Source organism: Hemibagrus wyckioides, linkage group LG17, assembly GCF_019097595.1.
Source record: "Hemibagrus wyckioides isolate EC202008001 linkage group LG17, SWU_Hwy_1.0, whole genome shotgun sequence".
Lineage (NCBI taxonomy): Eukaryota > Metazoa > Chordata > Actinopteri > Siluriformes > Bagridae > Hemibagrus > Hemibagrus wyckioides.
The window spans coordinates 23,127,572-23,142,882 of record NC_080726.1 but is presented as its reverse complement, the minus strand read 5'-3'; positions in this window follow the sequence as shown (position 1 = coordinate 23,142,882).

Below are 15,311 nucleotides of genomic sequence, written 5' to 3'. Positions count from 1 at the left end.
AATGTGCATTATATTTTGTATGTAGCATTTCTGGCTATAAAGCATTTTTTTCTTTAATGCTGACATTTACATTACATTTACATTTACCTAATTTGGCTGATGTTTAAGGGCCTTGCTTAAGGGTCCAACAGTAGCAGCTTGGTGGTGCTTGGAGTTGAACTTTTAACCTTCTGATCCAAAGCTCAGAGGTTGGCCAATTGATTGAAAGGTCAGTTTGTACAAGAATTTAGGTCATATGAAAATTTTAAGACTCTGACTATCATAACTGGGTAGCATAGAGGCACAGCAGGTAACGTTGCTACCTCACAGCCGTAACACGGGTTTTTGAGTTTTGTATCTTCTTTGTGTTTATGTAGGTTTCCTTAGGGTTCTCCATTTCTCCCACTGCTGAAAAACAAACAGGTAAGGACTGGTTTAGCTAAACTGCCTGTAGGTGTGAATGAGCTTATGATTGTGTGTGGATGATGTTTTGTGTTGGACTGGCCTACAACCGGAGTAAATTCTGGGACTTTAACTACAAATTTGACATCCTAGCATTTTCTATAAGAGTACTGTCAAAACTGTAAAACTGGGACTACTCTTGAAATTACACTATATTGCTAAAAGTTTTGGGACGTCTGCCTTTACATGCACATGAATATGGAGTAGGCCAACCCTTTACATTTATAACAGCTTCAACTCTTCTGGGAAGGCTTTCCACAAGGTTTAGGAGTGTGTTTATGGGAATTTCTGACCATTCCTCTAGAAGCGCATTTGTGAGATCAGGCACTGATGTTGGATGAGAAGGTCTGGCTCACAGTCTCCACTCTAATTCATCACAAAGGTGTTCTATGGGGTGGAGGTCAGGCCAGTCAAGTTCCTCCACACCAAACTCGCTCATCCATGTCTTTATGGACCTTGCTTTGTGCACTGGTGTGCAGTCATGTTGGAACAGGAAGGGGTCATCCCCAAACTGTTCCCACAAAGTTGGGAGCATAAAATTGTCCAAAATGTCTTGGTATGAAGCTGAAGCATTAAGAGTTCCTTTCACTGGAACCAAGGGGCCGAGCCCCACCCCTGAACAACAACTCCTGAATTCAATGATTTGGAGAGGTGTCCCAAAACTTTTGGCGATATAGTGTATATTTTAAGTCAAAGAGTTTTCATGTGCTCATATTACCAAAGTTTGCAAACAAAGCTATAATGCGTGCTAGGTTTTATGTTATTTGTTTAAAATGGACACCTGATCTACACCTCACATCTGTTTCTGAAATAACTTCCTATGTGAGATTCTCTGAGATCATCTGTCCTCATTAGCACTTGTGCTCGAATGTATACTATATTCTCCTCAAATGCAGTTATATAAATTATCCTGTTTTAGGTGTTTGTAGTGTTGGATGAGTCGATGTCAGACGTGTCAGGATGTGATGAAATATCTCTCTGGGATCTTATTACATCATTATAGTGAAATTTCAATCCAAGCCTATCTGCCTACACGAGTGTAAAATATCCGTCAATCTCTTGGCTCTACTCCTGTATGTGAGGATTCTTTCGGGTTCTTCGGGATTCTGTGCTGATGATTATTTTGGTACAAATCAATTTCAAACATTCAGATAGTTGACTAATTACATGAAGAACCCAAACAAACCCTGTTTTATTTGTCCACATATGCTTCAGATTTTATCCACTGTACAATGCTGTTAGCCGAGGGGGTATTATAAGGATACATTTTTTCAACAGTGATATATGAAATAGGGCTTTGCTAGGCTGATTATTCATGTACATCTGAGGATCTGAGAAAAGGAATTTCTTATTCATGAACTGTTCATCTTTATGTAATGTCACTGTAGATATTCCGTTCTTTGTGTGCTAATTCACATTAGTATTTCAATATGCAATGGGTTCAGAGAGACAGACACGGCAGGCTTTAAATGACCGTCTGCACCAACGACGAGTTCACTAATTAATAATTAATCACATCAATAGTTAATCAAACAATTTTTTTTCATATGCCCAATGCAAGTAGAGCAAATAATGGATCCATGTTTGCACTTACTGTTTACCTTGAGTTAAACTCAAATCTATTGTTATACAACACTGATCAGGCATAACATTATGACCACCTTCCTAATATTGTGTTAGTCCCCGTTTTGCTGTCAAATGGACTCCACTAGATCCCTGAAGGTGTACTGTGATATCTGGCACAAAGATGTTAACTTACAGGACTTAAAGGACACTTTTGATAAATAGTGACCACTGCATTCTCTCTCATGGTAGCAGATTGTTAACCTTTTATTTAAGAATTCATATTTGTTACATTTACTCTGAGGTCCATAATAAAATGTGAACAGATGTTTAACAGATGTTGGAGGAGTGGCGTAGTGGGTAGTGGTGCCTTCTCAGAGCTCCAGGGCCCCAAGTTCTATCCTGACTTGCCTACCTAAGCAATTTCCCATGACATTTCCTTGTTTCCTCTGGGTTATCTGCTTTCCTCCTACCTTCCAAAAACATGAAAATAAAACGGAATGATTACTGTTGGGTCAAATGTATCACAAATCAGTTGATTTTAGTACAGATGATTCAGTGAAAAAAATGACCCGATGAACTCTGACAATCTTATTTCGGCTACATCTGTTAGTTTCACAACCCGCCTTGGCAGCCCGTCTACTGTATCTGGTGATAGCCTTGAGACACAGCTGTTAGCTCATTCTGGTGTATGTGACAAACATCAAAATAGCAGCCGGAGATCTTTACTATAAACACAGCAGTTTGAAGTTTATTATTGTCAGTCCTGTGAAGCAAAATTTGTCACATGAGGTCTGTGCTTTCAGCTGAAACGAACAACTCCGAGACTTTCACTTTGAATAAAAACAACTTAAAGAAAAGATTTGTTTGATCAAATCTTTATTTTACTTCTCATCAATTATAATGTATTTTAATTTCCACAACAAATTGGCGTTGGCAGTGTGACTGGATGTGTGATTTGGACTTCGCCGAAGGAACAGAAGTGCACGATAGATTAGAAGATTCCTCCCTTTGGGTGAGAAGTTGTCCTTGGACTGGGTTGCTTCTCCTCTCCAATCCTGAATGAATCAAGACGAGGGAGAAAAACTTTACAGAGAATTTACAGAGAAAGTATTTTTTAAGAAAGCACTGGTGAATTGTAGGGTACAAGGGAAAATCCAATGCAGAGTCAATACACAAAATCCTTCCATCAATATTAAAGACTATGACAATTCAAGGAATGGGTTGAACTGGACTTTTATCATTAACACAATTAGACCAGCTTGAAGCATGTTTAGAGGTGGAGGAGAGACCAAGAGCAACTAAATGTAAAAATTGGGAAAACATGAACCATTAAAAACAGATTGCAAGGCATATAGTATAAGGAGGGAAGAAACAAATAGAAGGGAAAGAAATAGTTTAAGGCTCACAATCCGCCACAGGCTCTGAATCAACAAGGTGCATTGGCCAGACAGCCAGATCTTCAGGCCTCTGCTTTTAGAGAAGACCATACAAGGTATGTATGCTCAACTATACAAGGAATGGAAGTCAAGGAAAAGGTGATTGAAGAAGATGGAGATGATACATGTCAACCGATGATAGAAGCTCTGAGGGCAAAGACACCATCCTGGTTTTCAAGATGTCACGGGTGCCATGGCCGACATTTCTATTATTGTCGATAATCTGACCTTGTTTTGAAACACAACTGATGGAATTTGTCCAGGAATACAGACCAGTAATGACTATGTATGTTCTTTGCCGATTGAATCTCAACCTTGACCAACCTTGAGAACTGAGAACATGGTAATTACACTCACTTTTGTTACACAGCTGAAAAATCAGAATAAACCCTGTCATTCTTCAGTAGCAAGAACCAACAGAATCCTTCAGTACGTTCCTGGCCCACCTCAATGCAGCTTTTGGCCTGATCAGGGTTCAGATGGGCCAGAAGGAGGACACTCTGTTGGTTCATCTCAAGGAACATTTTCAGTGACACATAAAACCAAAAATAACATCTGGATTGAAGAATCACCTGCATTTCCTTAAAAACTCCATCATGCAACATGCTGAGCACACAGACGACCAGCATCATGAGAAGGAACAATTTAAGAAGGATGCTCACCAGAAGTTGGAAAGAAGTTCATGTTCCAGGCTAAAACGAGCCCTTGTGTTACTTGCGTAGTAAGCATGACATTGATGAGAGGAGTGGCCCCAAGCCAAAAAAATCAAGAGGCCAAAAGATCATTTCCTCAATGAAACTGAGAGCACGAGGTGAGGGAGTGAACCACGGTGATGGACCAGCCTGCACAACACAAACACAATGCAACACTTGGGTGTGTCACACTCTGTGAGACGGTTATGTTTGCTCTAAACCACACTGAGGCTACAATTAATGCACATTAAACACATAGTCTAACCTTTAACATGTATGATGAAGATAAACCAGGGCAGGGAAAATTTAACTTAAACCATAAGAGCTGAATAATCCATCATATTTTTGTTAGTCTCAGTTGCAACACTGTTTTAAAATCATCAGCTTTATTAAAACCCTCAAAGAAAAGTGGTAGGATGTGTAGAAAATCGGATGCTGATGGAATTCCTGTAATAGAATCATACACCATGCCACTGTCTGATCCACCACAGATCACACAAGTGGTGAAATACAGTCCGGATTCATTTAGGATATGATCTCTGCAGCCGTATAGTATAGTACATGTTACATCACAACTCACCTGATTTGCATACACACAAACACAATGCAGAGGCTGCTGACTAAATGACGATGGAGTCTTTACATAACACCGCACATGCATTAGAGTTTGATGAATTTAGGTAAAGAAATAGAAAGTTTGAGTTTGTTGTACATCTTTTGGACACGGGGAGGCCGCTGATGTCTCGGCGTCTCTGTTTTCTTCACAAGCTGAGCTATTTAGTGGGGTAACACCACAGGTATCACTGGCAAAGCCAACCCATTGGGAATGGAAGGATCTGGGGTCATGGATCAGCCAGATCTCAGCCAATCTCCCACAGATTTCAGTCCCAATGAAGGTGATCATACAGCAAAAAGGGAGACTGCAGTTCCATTTGCAGTATTCCTGTTAACCTCATTCCAAATTTGTATACCACACATTTGATGTTCACTCAAAACAGACACATTGGCACTGTTCTTGTTGATATTTCCTATAAAGCCAGCCAGAAACCACAATTTGCTCAAACGTGTGTTACATTGTCTGAGATTGAGGGTTGAATCCTAAACCAGTTCCAAAGCCTACAACAAAGAAACAAATGATGAGTGTCTTAGATATGATGTCACAATGGACTCCAAATTATTCAGACAGAGAGTCACGCCTCTCTTCCATGATTCAGGCTACAAATCTCAGTGCACATGACAAACAGGCTTGGACTGACCAAGCAAAGAAAGCGTTTGCTGACTTGATATCTGCTCCCACGCTAGGACTGTCAGAACCTGCCTTGCCCTTTATTCAGTGTGTTGACTAGAAAAGTAGCTACATGACATTTGTTTTAACACAGTGCTGTGGTAACACACCAACCTCTTACCTATTTCACTGTTGCAGCTGGTCTCCCTCTTCACCTGTGTGCTGTTGCTGCTGCTGGAACCGTGGTCGCGTCACGTGACAATGTTGGCTATGGTGACTTGACAGTTATGGTCCCACATGTAGCTGCATACATCCTGAACGCACAGAAAACCTCTCACCTTTCTGCACAGCGTTGGTGAAGATCTCACACTACTTAACTTGATACAAATTATATCACTGTGCAAAGATGTAATGTTCTTAACCCTGCAACTCTCCAAAAGCAGAGGACGGTGAATGTCATCATGCCTGTCTCTAGATTTATGATGAGGTTTTGCACACCTTTCAGCTAAACCCCATTCCTGATGCAGATATATACATGGTTCAAGTTCTTGCTCTGAAGACAAGTTCTTTCTGGGACATTTCATTTACAGTTAACACAACATGACATTTTACTTAGTGTTAAATTTCCTTTACACTTCTTGGAACAAGCTGCAGAGCTTGTGGCTTTGTAAGCCTGTAATCTTGCTTCTGGCAGAAGTGTGAACGTTTATACAGACTCATATAGCATTACATTTAGATTTTGGTGCACAAAGGCTTTCTCACTTCATCTGGCAAACCTACTAAACCTATTGTATCTGCTCTGCTAGATGCCATTTATTTCTGTAATAAAATGTGAAGGTCATGCTTACAGCTTTGACTCCACTCCACAGGAAATGCTGCAGCAGATGTGGTTGCAAAAGTCTGGTCCTTTTTTCTGTCCACTGTCTCTGTTGTCTATTGTCCCAGAAATCCACCCATTTTGCTGATTTGTCCGGTCTCCAGACCATATCTTCACCTTTGAATAACGCACTGTTTGGTCAAAATCTGGTGTCAAGTTTGGATTAGTATGGATTGGTCCTGATTTTAACCATGATTGCTACATGCTCTCTTTTCCACTGTTATTCCGAAGTAGAGCATGGAAAAGGTTACATGAGCAAAGGAGGAATTTTTGCTGTTGTTAATTCTTCATATTACACACATGGGTTCTTTGTCTTCTTTAGTCTGTGCAGCTAATAATAATGCATCCAGAGCCACCTGCAGGAATGTATGACACCTTGCCATCCATCCATCCATCCAGCCATCCATCCATCCAGCCATTCAGCCATCCATCCATCCATCACCTGACAAACCATTTGATCATTTAATATTGGATTTCATAGAACATTGTGCTTGCTAGGAACCTTGAAGACATCTATGTCCTGCAAGCACATCTGTCCTTGCAAACATGCCACCATGTCAGTTCCGATGACCGGCTATTCCTCATGGCCGATGACCATCCCATGACAATTTCATAGTTTCGTAAATTCCTAGTTCAACTCCAAACTGAAGCAGCTTTGTACTCTCTGTGGTCTCTCTCCAGAAGCCTACACCCCACACTCCTTCAGAACTGGTGCAGCAACTACAACTGCTCACACACACACACACACACACACACACACAATTCACAGTGGGCTTTTTGGTTACAGCAGGGGCAACATGTTTCTCAGTATCTCTGGATTTTAGCAGGTACCACATGCATTCTCAAGCCGAGAATCTTTTAGTCAAGAAGCTTTTAATGTTATTTCAGTTATACATAGCTGATGCAGTACATAGTGAAATGATAGAACGTTTCTCCAGGACCCTGGTGCTGACAAGGACTGAAAAGTAAGTTGTCTTAGCCAGCATAGTGTTCAACTTAGTGCAAACAGCACCAGACCAAAGTGTGAGTCTTTTCACCTGAAAATGATTATTCTGTAATCTTCTTTTAAAAATAAAAACAATTTGTTTAACCAAATCTTCATTTCACTTCTCACTTCTTCTTCTTTCGGCTTTTCCCTTCAGGGGTCTCCACAGCGAATCATCTCTCTCCACCTATCCCTATCTTCTGCATCCTCAACACTTGTACCCACTAGCTTCATATCCTCATTTATTACATCCATATACCTCCTCTTTGGCCTTCCTCTTTGCCTCCTGCCTGGCAGCTCCGTGTCCAACATTCTCCTACCAATATACATTTCACTTCTCACTCCTAATATTATAAATTGAATTCTATAAAACACTGAGCCTATTTGAATGATACTGCTTTCAAGACTGTATACAAAGTACACAGGAGACAACAATGCATTCGTTGAATAATTTCAGTACTTAATCTCATTCACAGCTCTGCAGATATACATTCACAGTAAAGTACAGGTTCTGTCTAAATACCAGTTTAAATCTGACGCCCCACAGCCCCCAGGTGATATGACTGTCTACTTTGCATGAACAAGATTTGCTTTCATATGTATGTCTGTATCTCACTTCAGATGCAGACATTTTCCATCAATTTGACACTTTGTACCTTGCTGTAACTTGCTCTTGCCTCCAAGCAGTGGTTTAGCACCAGATCAGACTCCAATAGAACACCAGTATCTGTGTGAAAGTGCTAAATGTTTAGAATGAAAAAAAAAAAAAGACAAGCGATTGAAATTGTGGATCCTTTGAAATCCAATCTAGAGAAATTAAGCTATAATGAAGAAAGAAATACAAATGATTTGCCCTTTAACGTTAAAACAGCCTACAGGAGTGATTAAGATTAAGAAAAACCCATTCTTCTTCTTGCTCAGCTGTTTTTCTTAGAGCAGGAACCATTGTATAAGTGAGGACCACAGTCTGTATGGTACATTAGGTTAGATGTATAAGGTTATAAGTTAGGCCAGGTGTAACGGAGGCCAGAGGTAGGTGCTGTGCAGGTAAACCTCACTCCCCTGACCACAAGAGGCGCACTAGTGACTGACGCTATTGGCTGCGGACACTTTTAGTGCACTCGCCTCCCATGCCGGAGACCCGGGTTCAAGACCTGTTTGAAGCGGTTGCGAGTAGGACCCGGGGATCTTGTAAGTTGAATTATAGTGGATTTACATACACCTTAACAAAAGATGTTCAATCTCAGTTTTCACAAACATTTTGTTTTAGTATCCATTTCCTTCGACAAGCCAATGAGGGCATTTGTTCAGATCAGAGATCATTTTAACTGGTCAGGTGTTATAATTTATTAATTATAGTTAATGGGAGTCTCTATAACAGTGACTGTACTAGGGCCCACTTTTGGAAACTTTTATTGCCTTGATACCATTGGATAAGCCAAAAAAATCAAAGACTTCAGCAAAAAATTGTGGACAAACACAAGAAAATTGTGGTTCCTCAACACAACTAAAGGTAGCACAAACATCTGTAGAAATAATTGCATGCAATTAGCATACACCCTTATCTAGAGCCACTTATAATTTATTTCATTTTATACAACTGAGGGTAAAGGGCCTTGCTCAGAGGCCCAAGGAGGCAGCTTGGTACACTTGGGAGTTGAACTCACAACCTTCTAACCTGTAGTGCGACGCCTTAACCACTAAGCTACTGTAATCAACATTGGGTTCACACACTCCATTAGGAAAGAGGCAGAAATTAACTTCCATAGATATAGAGTCCTCTGTACTACAGAAAGTCCTTATTAGTTCCAATATATTTACTGAATAACATGGCTTTATAAGATTGACCCATTAACCAATACTCTTGCATTCCGTTCTACCAGCAAAATGGAAATTGACTTATCAGACATTTTGAATCAGTATAAACAAATGAGATATTTTATCACCACAATTCCGATCTAAAATTAGTCAGGACACTGTTGGCTTTCAGCAGGGGATGTTTTTACCTCTGTTGGATAACCTTACGCAGAATTTTAGTGGGAAAAAAAACACTTTTTGGAACATTTCTATGAACATAGTGCCCCTAGAAGGCAAGGTTCAAACACGAATGCTTACAAAACACTAAAAATTCCTAACACTACTTTCATATGAGCCATGAACCACCACTGTGGAGTATGACACGGCAAAGAAATTCACTGGTGAACATGGACACCCCAAAGACCTCTGGAAAAAAAGAGTCAAGAGAAACCTCAGGAAAAAAAACAAACCATGCAACACACCAAAAAAAATAATAAAAAATGCAAGAATGATCTGACTGATATAAATAATTTAGTTCATATGCTTTCTAAAGAATCCTCATCTGGTCCGAGATGCACTCAGAAACCGAAAGGACTTAAGAAACACAAAAGACAGAAGCAAAGAGGTGCCGTAAAAAAAGACTCCACCTAAGATGCTGCAATAGAGCACATACATTAGAATGGTGAAAGCCCTAATAAAACCAGCCCCACCCCCCCACCCCCCTTAGAAATAGACGATTCTCTAATGACACCGATACTGCTACACTGAGAAGACATTAGCGCTAAGCAATGAAATGTTTTGGGACTCGAGTTCACGTGTGCCCAAGACCAAACCCAAACAGCGAGCTGAAACACTAAACAGTTGGGATGTTTTTAAAATGGTGTTTATTATTTTATTTGGGTTCCTGTTTTATTTTACTGATTAAAAAAAGATACAAGAGTGTAATATCCATCCATCCATCTTCTATACCCGCTTTATTCCTAATTAGGGTCACAGGGATCTGCTGGAGCCTATCCCAGCACACACTGGGCGAAAGGCAGGGGTACACCCTGGACAGGTCACCAGTCCATCACAGGGCCACACATAGAGACAGACAACCACACACACTCACTCCTATGGGCAATTTAGAATCAACTTAATGTACATGTTTTTGGATCTCACCCTGAGTGAGATGCCAGTTGCAGAACATCATGTACAGTACACACACACACACACACACACACATATTTGTTCACATCTAGGGTTGCTGTTCACATCTAGGGTCCAATTTGTCATCGCCAATTTGTCTACCTGCATGTTTTTGGTCTACACAACAAATACAGACAACCTGAAATGTCTTGAACCTGAGAAAGCAGGAGCTGTGGGTCAGCAACACTCCTTTATTATTCAACTATTCACACAAATCTGAGCCACAAATATATTGTGTTATGAATCGCAAACTATATCTGTCTCAAATATTTCAATTCACTAAGACACACCGTCAGTTAGACATCATTATTTTTTGTAAGATATCTTTACTTTTTCACACTACTGTATTTTAAATAAGATTTATTACACTAGGGGTGATTTTGAGTGCTGGTGAATTGTTTAGCAGCACATAAATAAATGCAAATCTTGTAAAGCTGGGTTGTAACACCACAAAGGACTATTTAAGAGCTGTAATAAGCCCCTCGGCAGACAAATCTGTGTGATTGCCCTTTCCAACGATGCTCACATTCCAAACCAAGGTCAATACCCAACCTCCCAAATGTCTACATTCAAAACATGCTCTCATCGAGAACCCCCACCACCATCACCACCCCCACTATCACCAAAAAGAACACACACACACTCTCTCTCTCTCTCTCTCTCTCTCTCTCTCTCCCTCACACATGCCCCCAAAACATGTGTCCCAGTGGCCAAACAGACTACTCTAACACAAACATGAAAAAAGACACACACACAAACAAACACAAACAAACACACACACACACACAAACAAACACACACGCACTCTCTCTCTCTCTCTCTCTCTCTCTCTCTCTCTCTCTCTCTCTCTCTCTCTCTCTTTCTTTCTTTCTCTCTGCCCCCCTCTCCACTCTCTCTCTCTCTCTCTCTCTCTCTCTCTCTCTCTCTCTCTCTCTTTCTTTCTCTCTGCCCCCCCTCTCCACTGTCTCTCTCTCTCTCTCCCTCTCTCTCTCTCTCTCTCTGTCTCTCTCTCTCTCTCTCTCTCTCTCTCTCTCTGTCTCTCTCTCTCTCTCTCTCTCTCCACTGTCTCTCTCTCTCTCTCTCTCTTTCTTTCTCTCTGCCCCCCCTCTCCACTGTCTCTCTCTCTCTCTCTCTCTCTCTCTCTCTCTCTCTCTCTCTCTCTCTCTCCACTGTCTCTCTCTCTCTCTCTCTCTCTCTCTCTTTCTTTCTTTCTGCCCCCCCTCTCCACTGTCTCTCTCTCTCCCTCTCTCTCTCTCTCTGTCTCTCTCTCTCTCTCTCTCTCTGTCTCTCCCTCCCTCTCTCTCTCTCTCTCTCTCTCTCTCTCTCTCTGTCTCTCTCTCTCTCTCTCTCTCTCTCCCTTTCTCTCTCTCTCTCTCTCTCTCTCTCTCTCTCTCTCTCTGAGATATCACACCTACAGCTTATCATATTACTTTCCTGTAATTCAGGTGTCAAATTTGATAAAGACCTCTTTCTTAGCATCACATATAGTACACTGCATACTATAGAATGGAAATGATTTACGATCTTATAATAACTCTCTCCAAGAGTCACCCAGATGAGGAAGGGTTCGCTTTTGACTCGGGTTCCTCTTCCTCATATCATCTCAGGCAGTTTTTCCTCACCACCATCACCTCTGGCTTTCTCCTCAGGGATGAAGTGATAAATTTGTGATAAAATTTTCCAGAGCTGATATATTTTTTATATATACAGTGTTTCCCTAAAGCTGCTCTACGGCATTGTCTATTGTGCTATATAAATACTTCTTTTATGGCAACAACTTCCCAATACATCACTCACAGGGTGTGTAAGGAGAAATTCAAAACAGGTGGAGCTTATATTCTCGTCTTCAGTCTTTCAAAGGGCAGACCTTTGCTCTGCTGGAACACAGCCTGTCCCATGCATAATGTAATACTGTAGCCTGAAGGGAGTCTACGTTGTGTTTTGGGATGTCTGATCCCTGTTATGAATTATAAAAGGGAGTGTTCCCCCCGGGCTCCAGGAGAGCAGTAAGGGTCAAGCACTCTAGACCCACTCAGAGTAGTAACAGCTGCAGGGCTGCCAAAAGCTCTCTAACTGCCATTAACAGGGCTAGTGGGTCACACATTTTTAGGAAGCCCTCCTGTTCACTTCCTGTTTTCATAACCACTGCCCTCATTCCGATTATCGATCTCACCTGTGTCTGGTATTATTTTAGCCGCTTCTTGGTATTTTGTTTGCAATTTCTGCACGTGCATCATCTGTTGTTTCGTGGTAGCATGTGTGTGTGTGGTTTCTGATTTTTGATGGAAAAGAGACACAAATGTCACGTGTGAGATTTACATTTACATGTGGTATTTAGATGCTGTGTCACTGTGGTATATTATTTCACATATGAATTTTACATGACTCATTTGTCCTCCACATTTTGATCTACTTATTCATGTTTACATGAATTGACATGTTCAATTCAGAGCATGACAGTGTTTGGGGCTCAGACACAGTCTCCCAGTTTAACTGTAGACTAAAGACTTATCTCTTTAGCCAGGCATACATCTAACACTTCCCATAACCTTGTGCCCAAGTACATCTGATTAAATGCACATTCAGCTAGTACTGCTAATATTATGAACAGCAGCTACGCTAATGCTGTTCCATTGTTTCCCTTCTTCTACCCATCCCGAGGCATACAGAGACTGTGCCGGCTCCAGTGGCATCCGGAGACGGACCAGCTCCAGCCGGGTTCTGCTTGTGAGGATTGGGATATTCAAGCAGCGCCATGGACAACAACCTCCTTATTGATTTACATAACACTATACACATGCTGTATCTGCATCACACAATTGTCACCCAAATGAGGATGGGTTCCCTTTTGAGTCTGGTTCCTCTCAAGGTTTCTTCCTCATACCATCTAAGGGAGTTTTTCCTCACCACAGTCACCTCAGTCACCTCAGGCTTGCTCAATTGGGATAACATCTAGGACTGTCTGACTGTTTGTTTGTTCATATGTTTGTTGTTTTCATATGTCGTTTCTCATGTAAAGCTGCTTTGAGACAATGCTCTTTGTTAAAAGCGCTATACAAATAAAATTGAATTGAATTGAATGTACAACATATGAACATGTGAAACATACACCGATCAGGTATAACATTCTGATCAGTGAGAGCTGAAGTGAATAAGACTGATTATCTCCTCATCATGGCACCTGTTAGTGGGTGGGATATATTAGGCAGCAAGTCAACATTTTGTCCTCAAAGTTGATGTGATAGAATCAGGAAAAATGGACAAGCATAAGGAGTTTGACGAAGGGCCAAATTGTGATGGCTAGACCTCTGGATCAGAGCGTCTCCAAAACTGCAGCTCTTGTGGGGTGTTCCCGGTCTGCAGTGGTCAGTGTCTATCAAAAGTGGTCCAAGGAAGGAACAGTGGTGAACCGGCGACAGGGTCATGGGCGGACAAGGCTCACTGATGCACGTGGGGAGAGAAGGCTGGCCCGTGTGATCCGATCCAACAGATGAGCTACTGTTGCTCAAACTGCTGAAGAAGTTAATGCTGGTTCTGATAGAAAGCATGTGAGACAACATGCTTTCTACTCATCGCTCTGGAATTTCTATTAAAATATTTCCTCGATGGAAGCTGCATTACTGCACTAATGATGCGCTCAGCCCTAATCTCAAATTGAACTGAAATACATGCAGTGAATTATTGATGGGAATGCTCTTTCTTCCTGAGTTGTATATATAATGAGAGCAGTGTGTATTTTCATTGCTCACAGTTTTAACAGTCCACTGTTTCCTCTCATCACACGAATCAGCCAATTGTACTATTAATTATTCAATAGATCTAATATATGATGGAATAACTAACAAACAGGATATTGGAGAGCTTTAGTAACAGCTTGGACTCCAAGGCCTTTATTTGTGAGTGTAAAGTTTTTTACTGTCAGTTAATATGATGATTCAGTAGAGTTGAGCTGAGAGTGAATACAGCTCCATACAGGTTCAGGTGGAATCTAAAAGCCTGTGGACATTTTACAGCTGGAGTTTGCCTCTGTTCATGTGGAAAATAAAATGTAGACTTCCACCATACACTCACTGGCCATTTTAATAGGTACACCCAGTCATTTAATTCAATTTCAATTCAATTCAGTTTATTTGTATAGCGCTTTTATTAATGGACGTTGTCTCAAAGCAGCTTTACAAAAGTATAGAAACATATGGAAAAAAATGATAAAGTTTAAAGGTTATTTAAGTATTTTATCCCTAATGAGCAAGCCTGAGGCAACAGTAACGAGGAAAAACTCCCTGAGATGATATAAGGTTGCAGTTATCCAATCCAAAGTCAGTGCATAATATCACAAGAGCTTGAATTAATGTTCAAATCAAACTTCAGGCTACGTTTATTGCAGTGCCTTTGACCATAGCATGGTTGTTGGGGCCAGAAAGGCTAGTTTCAGTATTTCAGGAACTGCTGGTCTGGTCTCCTGGTATTTCTTGCATAACAGTCCCTAGAGTTTACAAAAGAATGGTGTGAAAAACAAAAACATCAGTTCTGCGTGTGGAAATGCCTCGTTGATGACAGAGGTGGACTGAAAGATTGCTTTGAGCCGACAGGAAGCCTTTATAACCACTCATTGAGCAGAAACAGGTTCTACTTCTATCAGATAACAGGAATGTGCGGTCATTGAGATTAGTTTCTTTCTCATTCCGATGTTCAGTGTGAGCTTTAACTGAAGCTTGGCTGTTTGGACAATCGCAGGTGTTCCTAATAAAGTGGTCACTGGCTATAAACTCATTTTTTTTATTTTTCACTTTACAGATTTTTGCCATCATACCAGAGATATTTAATAATTGGACAAAACCAACTTTTATGTATGTTCATGTGAACATTGCTGACACAAGCCAATTTGTTTGAAATGATCTCATTTGATTTGTAGCTTCCCATTTCTTCTGTGGTGGGTCTGTTAATGGTAATGGCTTCAGCACTTTATATGTTCTTCCCATCATGCCTGCGCTGGTATTGACGTTTAGATGGAGGAAGTGGTCTTCGCAACAAAGAACAAAGCTGTCGATTGTGATCTAGAGCTCACCCTCTTGACACAGACATGTCTGCGAAGAGCACATCATCT